This window comes from Lathyrus oleraceus, chromosome 5 (assembly GCF_024323335.1).
Source record: "Lathyrus oleraceus cultivar Zhongwan6 chromosome 5, CAAS_Psat_ZW6_1.0, whole genome shotgun sequence".
Taxonomy (NCBI): domain Eukaryota; kingdom Viridiplantae; phylum Streptophyta; class Magnoliopsida; order Fabales; family Fabaceae; genus Lathyrus; species Lathyrus oleraceus.
In genome coordinates, this window is record NC_066583.1 from 622,586,670 (window position 1) to 622,609,092 (window position 22,423).

At 38.4% G+C, this 22,423-nt stretch overlaps 1 non-coding gene across 1 annotated transcript; it reads left to right on the forward strand.

The window, feature by feature from the left end:
• The first annotated feature begins 14,921 nt into the window (after positions 1-14,921).
• LOC127089124 (small nucleolar RNA R71) lies at positions 14,922-15,028 on the forward strand. The gene has a single exon (XR_007790899.1). It is a non-coding gene; the product is annotated as a small nucleolar RNA R71 (small nucleolar RNA).
• Positions 15,029-22,423: the final 7,395 nt, after the last annotated feature.

The window sequence follows — 22,423 nt, forward strand, 5'->3', positions numbered from 1 at the left end:
GATTTTTGTAAGAGAGAAAATAGAGTTTTTCTTCTTTAACTTTCTGCTTTGTAACAATGATGATGAGGAGCTAAACTCCCTTTTGTCAAGATTGGAGGTAGTAGCTATTCTCATATGTTTATGTATTCCATTTGGTTTATATATATGATAAAGATTGTTGATGTATTGAATATTGTTTTTGCCCTAAGTTGAAAACCAGATTTGAGTAGTTGTCGAGAGAGATTATTTGAGTCTTGACATAAAACTAGATTTTCAAGTAGTGAATAAGTTGTAGAGATAGATTTATTCATTGCTCTTCTTTGGTATTAAACATTAAATATTGCTATATTGATAGTTAGGTGGAGAGATCGTCTAAGGATCAATATAGTGATTATCACAATATCATTTAGACATAAATGACTTTGAGAGGATACTTGAACATCATCAATAATCTTAAATCTATATAGTTATCATAAGGAAGCATAAACATTTGAAATAGTGAACTCCAATCTTGCCAAGCTTTTTTATTAGATTAAAACCATTTTATTGTTTTTAGTGATATTTACTCACAAGATAACTTTCCAACCAAAACAACCTTGTTACTTTCTAAACTTACAACATTTGGATTATAGAACGGCGGTAATATCAACCAATCTCTGTGGATACGATATAAAAATATTTTCCGAAGATATACTTTTCAACAAATTGGCGCCGTTGCCGGGGATTGGTGTCGATATTACAAGCATTGCAATAATTCTCTGTTTTAAGTTGTGTTACATTTATTACTATTCCTCTTTTGTTTCACTTGGTTTGTTAGTTTTGTAGATTCTAGTGCATGCGAGGAAAAGCAACCGAGGAGCAACTTCAATTCGATCCTGAAATTGAAAGAACACTTCGGAAGCTCATTAGCAAAACACGAAGAAGAAGGAAACTAGCCGAAGAGAGGAACCGGAGAGAGGAAGCATCTACTTCCACACTTGTTCCAATCGAAGAAGTGGTTGTAGAGGCTTGTGAAGGAAACATGACGGAGGATAAACGTACCGAAATGTCCGCTAATAGTCCAAGAAGGAATGCTCAATTTGCCCGTGGAGGAAGTAATACGGAGATGAAGACCGGAATCCTCCAACTTCTCTATGCAAATCCATTCACCGGAATGGATCATGAAGATCCGTATACACATCTCATCAAATTTTATGAGATTGCGGGTTCTACGGGAATTGATGAAACGGGTGAAGAGGCACTATTCAAAAGGATGTTCTCACACTCCTTAGTGGGAAAGGCAAAAGAGTGGTACCTTGATCAAGCACCGAGAGTGATGACGGATTGGAATTTACTAGAAGAAAAGTTCTTAGAGAGATACTTCCCTCAATCCCGATTCATGGAAGCCAAAACGGCTATTGCGGTATTCACTCAAGGAGGCAACGAGTCTCTGAATGAAGCTTGGGAAAGATTCAAGTCAATGTTGAGGAAATGCAAGGGACATGGTTTTGATGAGCTCACTCAAATCCATATTTTTCTAAATGGACTTCAATCAACTCACAAGACACTTCTGGACGCCACCGCGGGTGGTTCGCTTATGTCAAAAACTGCGGAAGAAGCTAAAGTCATTATTGAACGGATGGCACTTAATGATCACCAAAGTCAACATGATCGTAGCCCTTCACAATGCAAGCCGGGAGTTCTTGAGTTAAATACCAATGATGCCATCCTTGCTCAAAACAAGCTACTCTCTCAACAAGTGGAGCTTCTCACTCAACAAATGGCCAAGCTTCCACAGCAAATGAAAGAGATTCAAGGGTCGCAAAGTAGACATCAAGTAGCATGTTGTGAATTATGTCAAGGGGATCACCCTACTGGTTTTTGTCCGCCACCCCAAGAAGAAGTGAGTTATGTGAATAATCAAAATCAGGGCTATCAAAGACAACAACCTAACAATCAAGGCTACCAACCAAGAAACAATCAAGGCTATCAACCATCAAGGTTCAACAATCAGAATTTTCAGCAGCAAAGTCCTTACCAACATCCAAATTCTCAAGGACAACAGTCGCAAGGAGGAAATTCCAAGCTAGAAGACACTCTTCAACAATTCATGCAAGCTTCCATGGCAAATCAGAAGAGTAACGAAGCAGCTATTAAAAATCTGGAAAATCAAGTAGGCCAACTTGCGAAGCAACTGTCGGAACAAAACGCAGGATCTTCCTTTTCTGCTAACACTCAACCGAATCCAAAGGAGCATTGTAAAGCAATTGTCACGAGGAGCGGTAAAGAGTTGGTAAGTGAAAGAGGTGAAGAGATTATAGAAGAGAACAATATGGATGGGATGCTGGAAGAAGAAGACATGGTTGGTGAAAGGGAGAAGGCTGCTGGAAATGCTCAGTTCGCGCCGCGAACCACCTTCGCGCCGCGAAAAGAGCAGGTTTTGCCAAAGGAACAGCAGATTGATTTGGAGGTTAAAAAGGATGATGAACCAAGGAAGAAAAAGAAATCAGAGAAAGGTGTGAGCGTCATTCCAACTCAACATCTACCCTATCCACATGCTCCATTAAGGAAGGACAATGCTAGGCACTATGCACGATTCATGGACATCTTCAAGCAACTTCAAATCAACATTCCATTTGCTGATGCATTAGAACAAATGCCACAGTATGCTAAGTTTATTAAGGACATTCTTATAAAGAAAAGGAGACACGTGGAAGATGAAACCATACTGCTTGATGCACGGTGTAGTGCCATCATCCAAAAGACTCTACCAAGGAAGGAGTCTGATCCGGGCCGAGTTGTTCTACCGGTAACCATTGGAAGCACATACATTGGAAATGGTTTGATTGACTTGGGTTCTAGTATAAATTTAATCCCTCTCTCCATTGTTAAAAGATTGGGGAATGTTGAAATTAAATCGACAAGAATGACTCTACAACTAGCCGACAAGTCTACCACCTCACCATACGGAATCGCTCAAGACATGCTTGTGAAAGTGGACAAATTTTTGTTTCCGGTGGACTTTGTAATAGTAGAAATGGATGAGGACCGTGATGTGCCCCTAATTCTTGGAAGACCTTTTATGAAAACAGCTCGGATGATGATTGACATTGACGATGGATTAATGAAGGTGAGAGTGCAAGATGAAGAGGTGACCTTTAATCTTTTTGAAGCTATGAAGCATCCAAACGACAAGCATGATTCTTTCCGAATCGATGCAATTGAAGAGGAGGTAGTGGAGGTCGCGAACCAAATTCATATCTCTAATCCTCGAGAAAGGTCCCTTATCGGAGCATACAACGTGTTGACCAACCATGAGGAGCGAGAGATCGAAGCAATGTTGCACGAGTTAGAATCTTGTGGTGAGTTGACCTATCAAGAAGATATAACGGAAGACTTGGATGCGAAGAAGAAAACGGATGAGCAAAAGCTAGAGTTGAAAATGCTTCCGTCAAACTTGAAGTATGTGTTTCTTGGAGACGAGTTTACCAAGCCGGTGATTATAAGCAACACATTGTCCACACAAGAGGAAGACAAGTTGATTCAAGTATTGAAAAAGAACAAAGGTGAAATAGGTTGGGTGTTATCCGACTTAAAGGGTATTAGTCCAGCCTATTGCATGCATAAGATCATGATGGAGGAAAATTTCAAACCAGTTGCGCAACCTCAGAGGCGCCTAAATCCATCAATGAAGGAGGTAGTCCGGAAAGAAGTTATCAAACTCTTGGAAGCCGGAATGATTTATCCTATTTCCGATAGCGCATGGGTGAGTCCGGTACAAGTGGTCCCCAAGAAAGGCGGAATGACGGTGATAAAAAATGATAAAAATGAGTTGATTCCGACAAGAACAGTGACCGGGTGGAGGATGTGTATCGACTATAGAAGGTTGAACCAAGCTACAAGGAAAGATCATTTCCCACTACCTTTCATGGACCAAATGTTGGAGAGGTTAGCCGGCAAAAATTTCTACTGTTTCTTGGATGGATATTCGGGGTACAACCAAATTTCGGTCAATCCTGCGGATCATGAGAAGATAGCTTTTACATGCCCTTTTGGCATCTTTGCTTACCGAAGAATGCCTTTTGGGTTATGTAATGCACCGGCCACATTTCAACGGTGCATGCAAGTTATATTCTCGGACTTAATAGAAGAATGCATTGAGGTGTTCATGGATGATTTCTCTGTTTATGGATCATCTTTTGAATTGTGCTTAAAACACCTTGATGTAGTTTTGGGGAGATGCGTGGAGACCAACCTAGTGCTCAACTGGGAAAAATGTAATTTTATGGTCACTGAAGGTATCGTACTTGGTCACAAGATTTCTTCTGAAGGGCTAGAGGTGGACAAAGCCAAGGTGGAGGTTATTGAGAAAATACCACCTCCAACTAACATTAAAGGGATAAGGAGCTTCCTAGGACATGTCGGTTTCTACTGGAGATTCATACAAGATTTTTCAAAGATAGCGAAGCCATTGAGCAGTTTGCTCAACAAAGGTACGCCTTTTCTTTTTGATGAATCATGTCTTAAAGCTTTTTTAGATTTGAAAGAAAAGTTGGTCACCGCACCCATAATCGTAGCACCGAACTGGAACCTTGATTTCGAACTCATGTGTGACGCTAGCGATTATGCGGTTGGTGCGGTGTTAGGACAAAGAAGCGATAAAATTTTCCATGCCATACACTATGCTAGTAAGGTGTTGAATGAAGCACAAGTTAATTATGCAACAACTGAAAAAGAATTACTAGCCATAGTATATGCATTGGAAAAATTTAGAGCTTATTTGATTGGTTCAAAAGTTGTAATCTACACTGACCACTCGGCGATAAAATATCTGCTTACCAAGCCAGATTCCAAACAAAGGCTTATTCGTTGGATCCTTTTATTACAAGAGTTTGATTTGGAAATTCGGGATAAAAAAGGTTCTGAAAACTTGGTGACGGATCATTTGTCTCGGTTGGTCAATGTAGACATTACAAACAAAGAAGATGAGGTGAGAGAAGAATTTCCAGATAAAAAACTTTATGCGATTCAAGTGAGGCCTTGGTTTGTTGATTTTGCTAACTACAAAGCAACCAGTTTAACACCGGAAGACCTCACTTGCAATCAAAGAAGGAAATTCTTGGCAGATGCAAAATATTATGTTTGGGATGACCCTTATCTGTTTAAAGTAGGAGCTGACAATATTTTGAGAAGGTGTGTAACAATTGAGGAGTCAAGAGACATTCTTTGGCACTGTCACAACTCTCCGTATGGAGGTCACTATAGTGGTTTGAGAACAGCCACTAAAGTACTCCAATCGGGTTTTTATTGGCCATCCTTATTCAAAGATGCACATGAACATGCGAAGAGTTGTGATACATGCCAACGGAGTGGAGGAATAGGAAAACGGGATGAAATGCCTCTAACCAACATGCTAGAAGTGGAAGTTTTTGATTGTTGGGGTATTGATTTCGTTGGCCCATTCCCCTCTTCTTTCTCAAATGAGTACATACTAGTAGCCGTTGACTATGTCTCGAAGTGGGTAGAAGCAATTGCCTCACCTAAGGCCGACGCCAAAACAGTGATCAAATTTTTAAAGAAAAACATATTCTCACGTTTTGGTGTGCCTAGGGTGTTGATAAGTGATGGAGGCTCACACTTTTGCAATACGCCTTTAGAAAAAGTTCTGCAACATTATGGTGTAAAGCACAAGGTGACCACTCCCTACCACCCACAAGCGAATGGGCAAACTGAGGTTTCAAACCGGGAAGTCAAACGGATTCTTGAGAAAACAGTCTCAAATTCAAGAAAAGATTGGTCCTTAAAACTGGATGAAGCTTTGTGGGCGTATCGCACTGCCTACAAAGCACCTATTGGGTTAACTCCGTTTCAAATGTTGTATGGGAAGACTTGTCATCTTCCAGTGGAAATGGAGCATAGAGCACTATGGGCTCTTAAGTTCTTGAATTTCGACTCCACTTTAGCTGGAGAAAGAAGAAAAGGTCAACTCCATGAATTGGAGGAACTAAGGAATGATGCATACCATTCGAATAAGCTGTACAAGGAAAAGGTAAAGGCATACCACGATGGAAAGGTCCGTCATAAGGAGTTTCATGTTAGACAGATGGTATTGCTTTTCAACTCGAGGTTGAGGTTATTTCCTGGTAAGTTGAAGTCGAAGTGGTCAGGACCATTTGTTATCAAAGAAGTACGGAATTATGGAGCCATTGTGATAGAGGATCCAAAGTCACAAGAGAGCTAGACTGTTAATGGTCAAAGACTAAAAATATATCATAATGGTGACGTAGACCGTGATGTGTGTGTTATTTCCTTATCTGGAATAGGCTAATCGAGGTACCGTCGAGCTCTTAAAGACGTTAAACAAAGCGCTTATTGGGAGGCAACCCAACATCGTAAGTTTGCATTTTATTTTTTCTCTGTTGTGTGATTTTTTTTCTTTGTTAAATTTTTGAATTTTGGGGGTTCTGTTTTTCACAGTTCGCCTCGCGACCGCAGTTCGCGTCGCGAACTGAATGAAGAATTTTGGGGGTTCTGTTTTTCACAGTTCGCCCCGCGACCCCCCCGTTCGCGCCGCGAACTGAAGGAAGAGTTTCAGGTCGCGCCGCGAACAGTGCGTGACAGAGTCATTTAAATTCTGATTAGGTCAATTTCTTTTCTCATTACAACACTTTTCAAAACACCAACTTTGCCGCGCTTTCATCCCCACTCTCAAACACCCACCAAATACTAAAAATCTTCATTTCCCATTGTCCTAATCTTCATTTGCTAGCAAGACTTAGTGATTCAAAAGGTATGTACTCTTCAATTCCTCTTTTCCAATCCCTTTTGGGTTTTACATTTAGGGTTGGTTAGAAATCAAAATTTTTCTGTAGATTACCTATTGAAATCACTATGAATGTTTGATTTAGATTAGGATTAGGGTAGATTTGAGAACTTTGACTGATTGGGAGTAGATTACTTCCCATTTTTGGAACCCTAGGGAACTCTGGGAGATTTCCTGTATTCGCAGAGTTCGCGCCGCGAACTGGAAATTCCAGAACCTTGTTTTGTGCTGATTGATTACTAATTCTCTCTATATTTGTCTTGTGGTTGTTCTGATATTTGATGCAGATGTCAAAAAGAACCAAGACCACCGCGCCCCCTCAAGCCCGTTCAATAAGAAGGTTCATAAGCGATGAGCACGAGGCACGGTTCGAGAGCTTAGTTAAGAGAACCATCTTTCCTGAGAGGTTTATTCGTTTAGCTCCAACCGGGACTTATCATAGTGTGGCTGCAGCTTTTGAACGACGAAGGTGGATGAGATTGTGCGAACCTGAAGCAGCAATAAACTTTGACATTGTCCGGGAACTTTATGCTAATGTTATGCATCGCGAGGAGGGGACAACCTTTATCTACCGATCAAGGGTTAGAGGGAAGATTGTTTCTTTTGGAAGGGATGATATTAATGCATATCTGGGTAACCCCTTAACTCTTGGCGAGGGTGAGTGTTGTGAGTACCGTACTATGCAGTCCACTAACAGGTGGAACCTTGAAGCAGTGAATGCTACTCTTTGCATCCGTGGAAAATCCTTTGATCTCAATGATCAAGGCCACCCAAAATTGTGGAAAAGAGAAAATTTTAATTTGGAAGCTAGGGCCTTTCTGGTGGTACTGTTAAGTAATATCCGGCCAAGAAGCCATACCACTACAATTCCTCTGGATGTAGGGTGTTTGCTCTACTGCATCATGGTTGGGAAATCAGTGGACGTAGCGTCCATCATTGCGGAGGAAATAAGAAAAATGGTTTTAAGTGGAACCAATTTTGGCGGTAAAGCAGGTGTACTCGCCTTTCCCGGGCTGATCATGGGATTGTGCCGTAAGGCAAATGTTCCCATCCCTGAGGAAGTACACTTCTCTATCACCAGTGTGATAAATGACGCCTATCTGAATAGGTTTCTACAAAACCAAAATGAAAGAACTGACGCACCTGGAACCTCTTCATCCAGAGCCCGAGCCAAACCCCGACCTCAACCTCACACTACCCCAGGCTTTGATCAGATGGCGTTTGCCAACTACTGTTGCGAGAGCTTTGAGACCTCTAGGAGGTCTCAATCGTTTATCTTCGATGCTATGCAGCAGCAGTTCCAGAATACTTTCCTGGCACCTGAGGCCCGTTCATTTCCTTCTCGGGCGGAATACGCAGCTTATGCTAATTGGCCTGAGGGCAGGCCAGATTTTATGGGGGGTGCAGGAGGTAGTGCAAACCCAAATGAGGAGATGGAGGATGTTCTTGGAAATGTAGGTGGTGATCAAGAGGAGGGGGATTAAGGAATTAGTGATTTTGAGAAGTTGTTGTTATTTTATTTTGAGTTCTTTGTATTAATTTTGTCTTTGAATTGATGTACTTTTGGGGTGGCTCTTGTTCACCAAAACTTTGTTTTTATTAGTTGTTTGGATATTTGCATGAATGTTATGTGAGAATTTAAGTGTGTTTTTAATCAAATTTTGGTTTACCAACACTTTTGTTAATTGTTTTTATTCTTAAGTCAAGCTTTAAGCAACCGAGAAATGATCGCAAAGAAAGAAGCATAGGACACTTCGAGTGGTGATGATAAGAATTAGTGCCGACATTTCAAGGTACACTTTATCGCTTTCTAGACTTAACATGAGTAGTTTGATGGTGTGTGCAAATTCCATGTCATAAATTCATTGAAGTATATGTCAGTTTTGAATCAAAATAGGACTTAACCAATTGTGAGGAGGCTTTCTATTGTACACTAAAAAGCGGGAAACCGAGCATTATTTTAACTCATTCTTATCATGCTAAATCATGCATCAAGCTATTTGTGTGTAAAAGTTTTGAAAATGATAGAGGCATTGTTTGTGAGAAAAACCACTTGACCAAAAAGTTTGAATCAACTAACCTTGTGAGGATTAATCCTTAGTTAAACCCCTTTGAGCTTAATTTAGGATTCATTTTATTGATCATTGAAAAATCAATTGAAAATTGTGGAATAAATGAATCCTAATTTCTTTCGTGTCAATTGAAACCTTAAATCGAGTTGTTGAAAATTTTGCCTTTTGCTTATGTCTAAGTAGGGAGCATTATTGAATAGATTTGGTTTTGGAATTTAAAGTTGGGGAGAGTAAAGTGAAAAGTTGATTAGAAACTTGGAAAAGTGAATTTTTATGAAAGGGTGAAAATTTGAAAAGAAACAAGAAAAAGAAAATACCCTTGAAACCATAGAGTATAGAAAAAAAAATTAGAAAAAGAAAAGCAAAGAAAATGCTCATGGTTGTGTGGTATTGAAAAGAAAAAGAAAAAGAAAAAGATAGGGATCAAGGAAAGGGAAATTGTGTAGAGTTGAATGTTTGGGAATGCTCCCTTAGGATAAGCAACTTTGTTGAATTCTCTTAATCATATCCTTTCTTGTACCTAAGCCACATTACAACCTTTGAAAGACCTCTTGATTCTCATTTTTCACATGATTTGGTATTTGTTGTGATAACTGCATGATTTGAGTTGTTGTTGATTTAATTGCTTGGATGAGTGAAAGTAATCCTTCATGTTATTCATCATTATCATGATGTGTGTGTTAGTTTGATTCAATTTTGACATATATGGCTTTGAATCCATTGGAATGATTTTTGCACTCAACCATTTTCCTTATTTAATGTTTTGTCTAGAATTGAGATAGGTGGATTGAGAAAATTGCCAAACACTTTTGAACCATTTGAATGTCATTGGTAAATTCTTGTTTCAATCTTTTGTGTCATTGCTTTGGTTGTAAGGGTGGAAACTTTTGTTTAGGGACAAACAAAATGCTAAGTTGGGGAGAGTTGTTAGGGACCAATTAATACTACTTTTTATATCATTTTATTGGTCCCTTTTACCAAGTTTTCATGTAATTACACACTTTTGTTCTCACTATTTTGTATAAATGCAATTAGGTCTAATTTATTTTGTTTTGAATAGTTATTTCACATTTTTGTTAATTGTGTAGAATTTTTGGATGAGAAGGCTTTAGAATGCAACACCATATTTTGGATGAAGCTTGTCAAACAATGAAGCTGGATAAGCAACAGTTCGCGCCGCGAACTGCCTTCGCGCCGCGAAGGCTGCGAATCCAGCAAGCTGACTGAAGGTCAAGAGTGCTGTCTTGCAGAAAAAGGTGGTTGCCATTTTGGTGTCTGCCTTGAAATAGCTTTTCTGCTTTGGATGAGAATGACCAATTAGGGAAATGTCAACCCTTTTTGTAAAGAAAAATACATTATTCTAGGGCACTCATTAACTACATTTCACACATTGATATTGAGAGATTTTTGTAAGAGAGAAAACAGAGTTTTTCTTCTTTAACTTTTGCTTTGTAACAATGATGATGAGGAGCTAAACTCCCTTTTGTCAAGATTGGAGGTAGTAGCTATTCTCATATGTTTATGTATTCCATTTGATTTATATATATGATAAAGATTGTTGATATATTGAATACTGTTTTTGCCCTAAGTTGAAAACCAGATTTGAGTAGTTGTCGAGAGAGATTATTTGAGTCTTGACATAAAACAGATTTTCAAGTAGTGAATAAGTTATAGAGATAGATTTATTCATTGCTCTTCTTTGGTATTAAACATTAAAGATTGCTATATTGATAGTTAGGTGGAGAGATCGTCTAAGGATCAATATAGTGATTATCACAATATCATTTAGACATAAATGACTTTGAGAGGATACTTGAACATCATCAATAATCTTAAATCTATATAGTTATCATAAGGAAGCATAAACATTTGAAATAGTGAACTCTAATCTTGCCAAGCTTTTTTATTAGATTAAAACCATTTTATTGTTTTTAGTGATATTTACTCACAAGATAACTTTCCAACCAAAACAACCTTGTTACTTTCTAAACTTACAACATTTGGATTATAGAACGGCGGTAATATCAACCAATCTCTGTGGATACGATATAAAAATATTTGCCGAAAATATACTTTTCAACAATGACTACTCTCGTGTCGTTGGTGGGTGCGGCTATAGCTTCTATCCACTTGGACACATAGTCAACGACTACCAAAATGTACTTGTTTCCCAATGAAGATGGAAAAGGTCCCATGAAATCTATACCTCAAACGTCAAATAGTTCTACTTCTTGAATGTTCTTCAAAGGCATTTCGTCACGTCTTAAGATGTTTCTAGCGCGCTGGCACCGGTCACATCGGATAATATAAGCATGGACATCACACCATAATATCGGCCAATAAAGACCAGCTTGAAGGATCTTAGCGTATGTCTTGGATGTGCTTGAATGTCCACCATAGGGTGAAGAATGACAATGTTCTATGATGTTTCTGACTTCTTCTTCCGGGACGCAACGTCGAAATATGTTATCAGTTCCTCTTTTGAAAAGGAGTGGTTCGTCCCAATAGAAGTGTCTTATATCTTTAAAGAACTTCTTCTTCTGTTGATAGTTGAGGTCAGGTGGTATGATATCAGCGGCTAGATAGTTCACAAAATCAGCGTACTATGGTACTCTGCTAATTTCTGAAATTGTCCCAAGGTTGTCTCTATCAGGTTCAAGGGGAGCGGTATCTATCTTAGCTACTAGTCTGTCATAGGTGAAGTCATCATTTATAGGTAAATGATCAGGCTTTAAATGCTCTAATCTGGAAAGATGGTCAGCAACTACGTTTTCTGTTCCTTTTTTGTCTCTAATGTTTAAGTCGAATTCTTGTAGCAAAAGGATCCACTTGAGTAATATAGGTTTTGCATCCTTTTTGCTCAGAAGGTAACGAATAGCTGCATGGTCTGTATAGACTACAATCTTAGATCCTACGAGATAAGACCTAAATTTATCGATTACGAAAACTACAGCTAGGAGTTCCTTCTTTGTTGTTGTATAATTTAATTGAGCGGCATCTAGGGTTCTACTAGCGTAATATATTACGTGTAGTTTCTTATCTTTTCTTTGCCCTAAAACAGCTCCTATAGCGAAATCGCTAGCATCACACATTATTTCGAAGGGTTTAGTCCAATCCGGGGTTTGTAGAATGGGTGCTGAAATTAATGCTTGTTTTAACTGATTAAAGGCTTTGATGCATTTTTCATCAAAAATAAATTCGATGTCTTTCATCAGAAGGCCGGTCAGGGGTTTTGTTATTTTAGAGAAGTCTTTTATGAAGCGTCGGTAGAAACCGGCATGTCCAAGGAAACTACGGACTTCTCTAACTGTCTTAGGAAGGTTAAGGTTTTTTATAACTTCTATTTTTGCTTTATCGACCTCAATGCCTCTTTCAGATATTATATGTCCTAACACTATGCCTTCTTTGACCATAAAGTGGCACTTCTCCCAGTTTAAGACAAGGTTAACTTCTACGCATCTCTCTAGGATTTTCTCAAGGTTAATAAGGCAGTCTTCAAAGTCTAATCCACACACCGAGAAGTCGTCCATGAATACTTCCATGATTCCGTTGAGATAATCTGCGAAGATTGACATCATACAACGTTGGAAAGTAGCTGGCGCATTACAGAGTCCAAACGGCATTCGTCTGTAAGCAAACGTTCCGTAGGGACAGGTAAAAGTTGTTTTCTCTTGATCCTCGGGGTGAATAGGTATTTGGAAAAATCCAGAATATCCATCAAGATAACAAAAGTAAGAGTGTCTGGCAAGACGCTCAAGCATTTGATCTATGAATGGAAGGGGGAAATGGTCTTTCCTAGTTGCCTTATTGAGCTTCCTATAATCTATGCACATACGCCATCCGCCTTCTGTGCGTTTAGCGACATGCTCTTCCTTTTCGTTCTGTACGACTGTGATGCCTCCCTTCTTGGGTACCACATGTACATGACTTACCCACTTACTATCAGAGATCTGATAGATTATACCAGCTTCCAGTAGTTTAAGGACTTCCTTCTTTACTTCCTCGCTCGTCACATGGTTGATTCTTCTCTGATGTTCTCTGGAAGGTTTTGAATCCTCCTCTAGCAAGATCCTGTGCATACACACGGATGGGCTAATACCTTTTAAATCAGAGATGCTGTACCCTAAGGCAGAGGGGTACCTTCTTAAAACATTCAAGAGTCGATTCGTCGCGTCTTGGTTTAAGGTGGTACTAACTATTACTGGGCGGTTCATTTCTTCATCCAAAAACTCATATCTTAGGTTCTTGGGTAGTTCCTTAAGTTCTTGGGCTAGTTTTTGAGAATTAAGTGAAGGGTCTGGAGTAAGATCCAAACATTCGTGAGGTTTCGTTTCCTCTAACTCGTCCCCTTTTCATTCGGGTTTGAAAGCGGTTTGATCTTAGGTTCTCCCTGATCGAATTCTCTTATGCACTCATCTATGATATCGATCGCATAACATGCGTCTCCTAGAATTGGTGCCATCAGGAATTTCGAAAGAATGAACTCGATCTTTTCGTCCCCTACTTCGAAGGTTAATTTCCCTCTTTTGACATCTATTACAGCTCCGGTTGTTGATAAGAATGGTCTACCTAAAAGAATAGGGATATCTTCGTCTTCTTTGATATCCATGACCACAAAGTCTGTTGGGATATAAAGTTGACCGATCCTAACTGGGATGTCTTCTAAATTCCTACAGGATACTTAACAGACCTATCATCTAATTGAAGGGACATCTTAGTTGGTTGCAATTCTCCTAGGTTTAACCTTTACATACAGCTAAGGGCATTAAACTTACACTAGCGCCTAAGTCTAGGAAAGCTTTGTCGATCACATGACTTCCTAAAATGCAAGGTATAGAAAAACTACCAGGGTCTTTCTCCTTCTTAGCAAGTTTATCCTCAGAAATAAAGTTGCATTCCAAGGGTTTTGAATCGTCGAGCCTACGCTTATTAGTTAAGATGTCTTTGAGAAATTTGGCGTAAGATGGAATTTGGGTGATAGCTTCGGTGAAAGGAATCTCTACATGTAGCTTTTCTATCACTTTTATAAATTTTTGATATTGGTTGTTGACTTTGGTTTGTTTAAGTCTTTGTGGATATGGGATTGGTGGTTTGTACGGGGGTGGTGGTTTGTAAGTTTTATCCTTGGCTTCACCTCCTTGGTTGGTTTGTTTCTCGGATTCCTCCGGTTCCTCTTCTTGGTTGGTAGGCATATTTTCTTTAGAAGTTTTGGACTCACTCATTGCTAGGTTCTGAGGCCCTTCGTAAGCGGTCCCACTTCGTAACGAGATAGCATTAGCTTGCCCTCGAGGGTTTAGTTGAGGTTGTCCAGGAAATTAGCCTCCAGGTGTAGTTTGTGGGGCTTGGTTTTGTGCTACCTGTGAGATCTGGGTTTCAAGCATCTTGTTGTGAGTGATTATCTTATCAACCTTGGTTCCTAATTGCGTTATAAGTTTGTTTACGTGAATGTTCTGGTTTAGGAATTCTTTATTTTGCTGAGTCTGACCCGATATGAAGCTTTCCATGATCTTCTCAAGGTTAGACTTCTGGGGCACAACTTGGATAGGTTGATTTGGTTTTTGGGCTTGATAACCTTGCGGTCTCTGAGGTGCATTATTTTGGATAGGGTTCTGGTTTTATAGGAGAAATTTGGATGATTCCTCCATCCAGGGTTGTAAGTGTTTGAAAATGGGTTACCTTGGGCGTAATTCACTTGGTCGGTATTTAGTTCATTCAAAAGGTTACACTCTGCCGATTCGTGTCCTTTAGATCCACAGAGTTTGCACTCTGTGTGGACTACTGCTACGGTGTTAGTGTTTGTAGACATATGTTCGATCCTAAGGGCTACCATTTTCGCCTGCATCATGTCTAGAGAGCTTACCTCATGTATTCCACCTTGGGTCTCCTTCTTCTCTATTGATGCTCGTTCGGTTCCCCATTGATAATGGTTCTGGGCCATATCCTCAATTAGGTCACAAGCTTCCGGATAAGGTTTGTTCATCAGCGCGCCGCCTGCGGCAGCGTCGATGCTCATCTTGGTGTTATAATGGAGTCCATTGTAGAAGGTATGAACGATCAGCCATTGTTCTAGGCCATGGTGTGGACAGACTCTTAATAGCTCTTTATATCTCTCCCAAGCTTCGAAAAGTGATTCTCCTTGGTTTTGAGCAAATCTAGTTATTTGGTTTCAAAGATCAGTAGTCTTACTAGGGGGAAATATCTAGCAAGGAACACTCTCCTAAGGTCTTCCCAGGTAGTTATTGAATTAGCTGGAAGTGAATCTAGCCATGAACGTGCTCTATCCCTGAGGGAGAAAGGAAATAATCTTAAACGGATCGCATCGGGTGAAGCGTCGTTAGATTTAAAGGTGTTGGCTAGTTGGATAAAAACTTTTAAATGTTGATTCGGGTTCTCAATAGCGAGACCCGCGTATTGGTTCTGTTGCACTAATTGCAACAAAGATGGTTTTAGTTCGAAATTGTTAGCAGGTATAAGGGGGTTTACTATACTCGAACTAGGTTCCTCATCAGAGGGTTGGGCGAATTCCTTAAGAGGTCTTCTATCGCGATTCTCGACCATATCTTTCTTAATTCGGATGAGTAAGAGGCGTGTACGAGTATAACGTTCGAGTTCCGCTAAAGGATCTACTAAATTTCCGGTACTACGGGTTCTTCGCATTTACTGGCTAATAATGCCTTAGTCTATACGGTGTAACAACGGGGTACGAAATTTGACGAAGTTGGTCCCCGACAACGGCGCCAAAAACTTGATCATCGGAATTCGCAAGTGCACGAATAACGTCAAAGTAATATAAAAGAATATCGATCCCACAGAGACCAATCGTCAACCTATCGAATACTATCGTTACAGTGTTTATCTAAGGCGGTATAAAAGAGATATTGGGTTTGCAAAACAACGGTAAATAATAAATGCAGGTAAAGACAGGTTGAATGTAATTCACGTCAGTTAAGTGATGTTTCGATTGTCTAAATAGAACTACTTATGAGACAATATTTTCTACTCTTGAAAAGAATCCATTTAACAGTAACTGTCGCTTTCGCGTATTCAGAACCGAGTTTACCCTTAAATTAAGGCCTTTTATTGTCACTTATAAAAGGTGCGCAGAACGCTAAAGTAGTAAACCTATTTTTAAGAAATGAGACTCGTAAACTTAGATGAAAAGTGATTTTGATTTGGAAAGTTTACCCAAGGAGTTTCCTAATTTTAAACCTATCAACGCGTCCGAAAACAGTTTTAAAAATAGTCTTTCCTTAAAGTGATAAAGATTCCTAGTTACTAAGCCAATGTTTCGCACTCCTCGAATAGTTAAAACTAACCAAGTCTGTTTTAGAAAACTCAAGTTAAAAATCAAAACAACCTTTTAAGTATTTCTACAGATTTCAATATGTGAAACATTACTTTAACCGCGATCCTTACATTCTAACCTTTAAAAGATTTAGCCAGACATGGTAACACAAACGAACACAACGGTGTTAATCATGATGAAAAGTTTGCTTTAGAATGTGAGGCGTAGAGAGTGAGTAAAGTGCGTAAAGTAAATAAAGTAAAGCGAGTGCGGAAAATAAATAAAGTAAAAGCGATGCGGAAAATAAATAAAATAAAAGCGATGCAGGAAATAAATAAAATAAAAGCGATGCGGGAAATAAATAAAATAAAAGCGATGCGGAAAATAAATAAAGCGATAAATAAGAACCTGCTCCAAATGGAGGCTTCGATTCTGATACAAAAATAAACCTCTGACTCCTGAAGCTAAAGACGACAGCAACTCGAAGTGACCCAACTCAATCTCACAAAGGTGCGATAACCCCCCGATGTGACGGATTATCGCTATTATAAATGATAAATATATGCTTAGTGTTGTAAAACTAAGTTGGATGATTAGAAAACAAAATGCAATGAGCTATTTATAGAGATCTTCAGCAGTTTGTAAAGACCATGGTGCCCTCCAACTTCTCCTTAGTGGTACTTAGTGGGAACGTGATTTACAAAGGTGGCGCCCGCCATCCCTTCATGGCGCCCGCCATGTGTGTAAATGGGGTGGATCATGGGAACGTGGCGGTTACCTCCTAGTTGAGGGCTGATGACTCATGGCTTCCCCTATAGCGGCCGCTATGTGCAACGTCATGTGTGTAAATATCTGAAAACAAGAGAAAAGAGAGCATAATACAAACAAAATGATAATAAAGTCCTAATAAACATGTGAAATCCGAGTCAAAAAAACGGTGTAATTTGGTGTGATCAATGGTTGCGATATGGTACTACATTGCTGCTTACCGTGACACTCAACTTGTTCTTTTGGATCGCGTTATGCTCGTATGACTCGTGAGCTTTTTGTTTTCACTTATTGGCTCTTCAGGGCGTGTTCGAACAATGTTATTAAAATCTACTATTACGAATGGTAGTGATTGTATCTGGTTAGTTGCTTTCAGTAGAGTTGTGCTAATCAGTTAGTTGTGCAGTAAAATGTTGACTGTTGTGAATTGATAGCTTAACTGGTTGATGGGTTGGCTTGTATTCTGTTTGGAGTTAGTTAATATTAATTATTATGAAGTTAGAATGGTTGGTAAGTGATTTTTTGACGTTGTTGGATGTACAGGTTGAAGGGAGTGGCCTTGTCGCACTGTTGTGGCATTGGGTCGTTGCATTGATGCAATGGGTGGACGGCAATTGGTCATGGTATGAATGTGTTTCAAGGCTTAGGTCGTTGTGAGGTAGGTTATGTGGATTGATAAGTGTTGAATTGAATGTTAGAAATTAGATGGATTTGCATTTTAAATCGAATTCAACCTCTATTGTTGTGGCTCTTATTATGAACTAATTCATGCAGGTTCTGTTCTTATTGTTATTATCTAAGTGCGAAACGTTATGAATTTATTAAGTTAGCAGTGAATCTATTTTCATGTGCAGCTAGCTTGTTGGGCCATGACGCCGTTAACTCTTACGGATTGTTATGTCGTGACGTAGGTTCCGCTGAGCAGAGTCATCTTGCAGGTCCGACGGAAAATTCTGCGGAACGTTTTGGTCTGCATCGAGACAGTATTTGTGGTGCAGTATGATGTACCATGATGAAAGTATTAATCCAGAAGTGATAGCCCAACCATGTCGTAAGCCAGAACTTTATCCATCCCATGATTCCAACCTTGTAAATAACTAATGACCACTCAAACATAAGTTGCACTTATCTTCACTCTCTTTATTTCACTTGGTATGAACTTCGCCAACTGAACTGAACGACCAACCAATGAGCTATAAACATCGAGCATCAAGGTAAACCGTATCCATTTATCATTGCTTTCCTCAAAAGTGGATTTGACTCAAACTCATCTTTCCAAACAGGCTGCCAAGTAGTATCTTCCTTCAACATTTTTGTTTGTGCATGATGCTTTTGTTATTGGCTTGTGCAGATTGAACGGTTGTTGCTACTGTCATGCTATGATAGGTGGTATAGTTATACAGAAACAGAGGTAACCCCAGTGTTATTGCCCTTATCGGATCTCGATACCTTCAAGGCAGTCCATATAGCTAATGTTTTAAGTCTTTCTGCATTGTATCATTTTACAAACAAAGATATAACCTCCAAGCACCTCATTGCGTGGGAGTGTTTCTGCTGCAGGCAAAGTCTTGAACCTTTTGTCAGTAGCATTTGTGTTGTTTTCATTGTTGTTGTTATTGTTGTTACCTTATCTCATGATGCTTGAATAAATAATTATTGGTTAATGTTTATTATGTTTTGAATGTGTATTAATTGAGTATTATTATGAATGTTTAATTAACTTTGAATGACAAATCTAAATATTAATTGAGATTTTTAGCATGAATGTTTTTGAAATGGATATATACTTAAATTGAGTGACATATGGAAAGATTTGAACTTACTCATTGAAGTTTATGGAAAATATTTAGAAAGTTTAATGTTTATTAACTAATCATGGAAAGGTAGATATATTATGATTTTGAATGATTTCTAAATGAATGATCAAGAGAAGCATGTTTGGTCATAAGCAAGGCTGAGAAATAAAAAAAGAGGGTAATTGAGGTACGACAGTTATCAATAAGGAGTTCGATATAAAGGATCTGAGAGCTGCATCCAGGATTCTTAGATTGACATCCAAAGAGGTAGAAAGCAATTGAAATTATGCTTATCTCAAGAGACATACCTACGGAAGATTCTCGATAAATTTGGTATGTCGAATTCAAATTCTGTTGTGACTCCAACAAACCGTCAATTCAAGCTGAGTACATATCAACGTACTAGTACTGAGGTCGAAATAGCTTATATGAATAGCATCTCATATGCTAACATAGTAGGTTCTTTAATGTATGTTATGATTTGTACTAGACCCGACATAATATATGCAGTAAGTCTTGTAAGCAAGTACATGGAGAATCCTGGAAAGGCTCACTAGCAAGCATTGAAGTGGATTCTAAGGTACATAAGTGGGCCTCTGAGCAGAGTCCTGATTTATGGTGGAGCATGTGGTGAAAATAGTAAAGCGTAAATCAAAGGGTATGTCGACTTTGATTATGTAGGTTGTATGAATTCCAAAAAATCTATTCCTTGATATGTGTTCACCATGTTTGGCACAACAATCACTTAGAAATAAACACTTCAGAAGGTTGTTTCCTTATAAACCACTGAGGCGAAATATATCACCCTCATTGAAGTTGTGAAAGAAGCATTGTGGCTTGAAGGTTTTGCTAAGGAGCTAAAACTTCAAGGTCGAGTTATCACTGTTAAATGTGATAGTCAAAGTGCTATACACCTGCCGAAGAATACAGTATGTCATGAGCGAACCAAACACATCGATGTGAGGCTGCATTTTGTCAGAGGGGTAATCGAATGTGGAGAAGTACAATTGCTGAAGGGTTCGACAAATCACAATGTTGTTGATATTATCACTAGACATTACCAAGTTGTAAGTTTTTCTACTGTATGCAGTTGTTAAAGTTGCATGAAGAAAGCTAGTTTGTTCCCTTGATGTTATAGAGTTTGTTCCAAGGTGGAGATTTGTGAGACATTGGATCGAACTCTAGTATGATCGAAGGGTAGCTTCTTGGTTCGAAAATCCGACAAGATCATTAGCATATCGTCAAAGTCTATTCACATGGTGTAGTCGAAGTATGCTAGGATTGTTAGCATGTCGAATTGGGCATGTTTGTTATGCCCAATTATTTAAGTTAGTTTATTCTCTAAGTTAGCTTGTGTAATGAGTTTGTGTGTAAAAGTTCATTAGTTTAGTGTGTTAGTTTTCTTATAAATAACATACTAGTCTCTCATTATTGTATAACACAAATCCTAATTAGGGTGAGAGAGATTACTTGTTATTTCGTAACACTTGCAATCTTGTTTTAAAGAGAAAGTAAAAAATAGCAGTTTATAACCAACTTATTATTTTCTTCTTGCTTCCTTTTTTTCTATCCTTGTGGGTTTATTTCTGATCAAGAAACCGATTATACTTTGTTATTCTGGCATCACTTTCACAACAAATTCGGTCCAATATCTCACATATTCATTCAACGACTTTTTAAAAAAAAATAATTTTCCCTACAGTCTAAACTAACAACCGTGGTGAAAGGTGAATGAGTGGCACGATTCGGATCGCAACATCAACAATTTTGTATTTTTTCAATACAAAAATGGTGTGTTCCCTTAATTTCTATTTTAAAATTAAAATTAAACTATTTTTCACCACGGTCTAAAGTAACAACCATGTTGAAACAAGGGACATTTCAACACGGTTACTTCTTTCAACTGTGCTGAAAAGTGTTACCTATATAAGCGATACTTTTTTCACTTCTGAGTAGAACTGAGTCCTAACTCTATAAGTGAAACCATAACCTCTCACGCCTTATCCAAATCTCCATAAACATCTGCACACAATTTCTTCACAAAACACCAACATATCTTCTCCAACTCGTATGGATAAGGAAATGTGACATGAAACTTGCAAGACGAAAACACGAAACTCATTTATTTGACTTCTTCTTCACATTGCTGATACGTTAAACTTATTCATCATTCATGTTATAAGTTATGTTATTGTTGTTGTTCAAACTATTTGTCCTTTAGCATTTGTTCTTTTTATTGTTATTGAGACATTAAACTCTATAGGTTGTATGTTGTTGTTTTTGTTAAGTTATTTTGTTGTTTCTGTTAAGTTAATAAAATGTTTAGAGTTATTGTTCTTGTTGTTAAAATGAGATTAAAGTTTTTATGTTATTGTTTTTATTGAGATAAGTAAATTGTTTATGTTATTATTGTGGTTTTTGTTAATTATGTTGTTGTTATTGTTAAGTTATCTTATTTTTGTTGATACAAGTAAAAGATTTGTGTTATTGTTGATATTTTTGTTAAGTTATGTTGTTGTTTTTGTTACGATAAGTAAATATTTGTGTCATTGTTGTGGTTTTTGTTAGTTATGTTGTTATTTTTTATTGAGTTATTGATCGGGAAAATAGCAAGTGTACTATTTTGCCAATGTAGTAATAATAGAGATGTTTCTCAAAGATCGATCTCGAGGATTGCGTGGGAATACAAGTTTAAATTGTGACTCAATTGAACAAAACAAATAGTTGGGGTTTTGTAAAAATTCACTGTATGAGAAAATAAAACAGAATAAATATTTTCACAATTTATAATAATATGCCAAGGATGGTGTATGAATATCTCCTGTAATGACCTTGAGTGTATATCTCCTTAAACAATTCAAAATGTTCAATTATCGGATCTTAAAATTGTTTCCTCCTAAGACCTCAGAGGGAAACCTTTGGTCATTCATTCTAATCTCTAAGTCCTTAGGCGATTATAATGAAACCAAGCAATACAAATTACCAAGATAAAAACGGTAACCATAGGGTATCCCTAGCTCTAGGTGACATCTACTATGGTTTCACAGTACAAAAACCTTAACAATTGCAATCTCGTTAATTGTTAACCATATAACAATCCTAATTTTTTTGATAAAGAAAGCATTATGAACATTGCATAGTGAAATTGACAACAAACATCATATATTAAGGAAATTATCAATTCAGAGTCATTACACTATCAATTCAGGGACCCCCCTGGCATTGGGGGGTTTAGCCTCTCATATTATTCAAATAAGATACAAAATAAAATTTAGACATTACAAAAGTAAGGTAATTTCGTTGATCTTCAATCGCATCGTCTCTTGAAGGACCTCCGTTCTTCGCCGCTCTTGATCGCTTCAATCTTAATCGTACCGAATCTGTAAATGTGTAAAAAGTCCCCTTCTCCGTATTCAAAAATCCTCTAAATAGTTCCTGAGCTCATTTTTGATGTAGCAAAAGTCCAAAATGCCCCCCGAGATCAATCGTGCCAAAATATAGCAAAAATTGGAAAATTAGGTGTCCAAGCCAACACTGGCCGTGTCAGGCAACACGACCGGCCGTGTTGGCTGTCTGGCAACAAGGGCTAACACGCCCCTTCCAGGGTGCTATCGCATTACGCGAAAAACCGGCGGGAAAACAAGAACAACAGAGCCGCCACTGTGCGTTATTTATCCCAAAAGAGGGAAAGGAAACGCTCAGAGTAAACCTGGAAAAGACA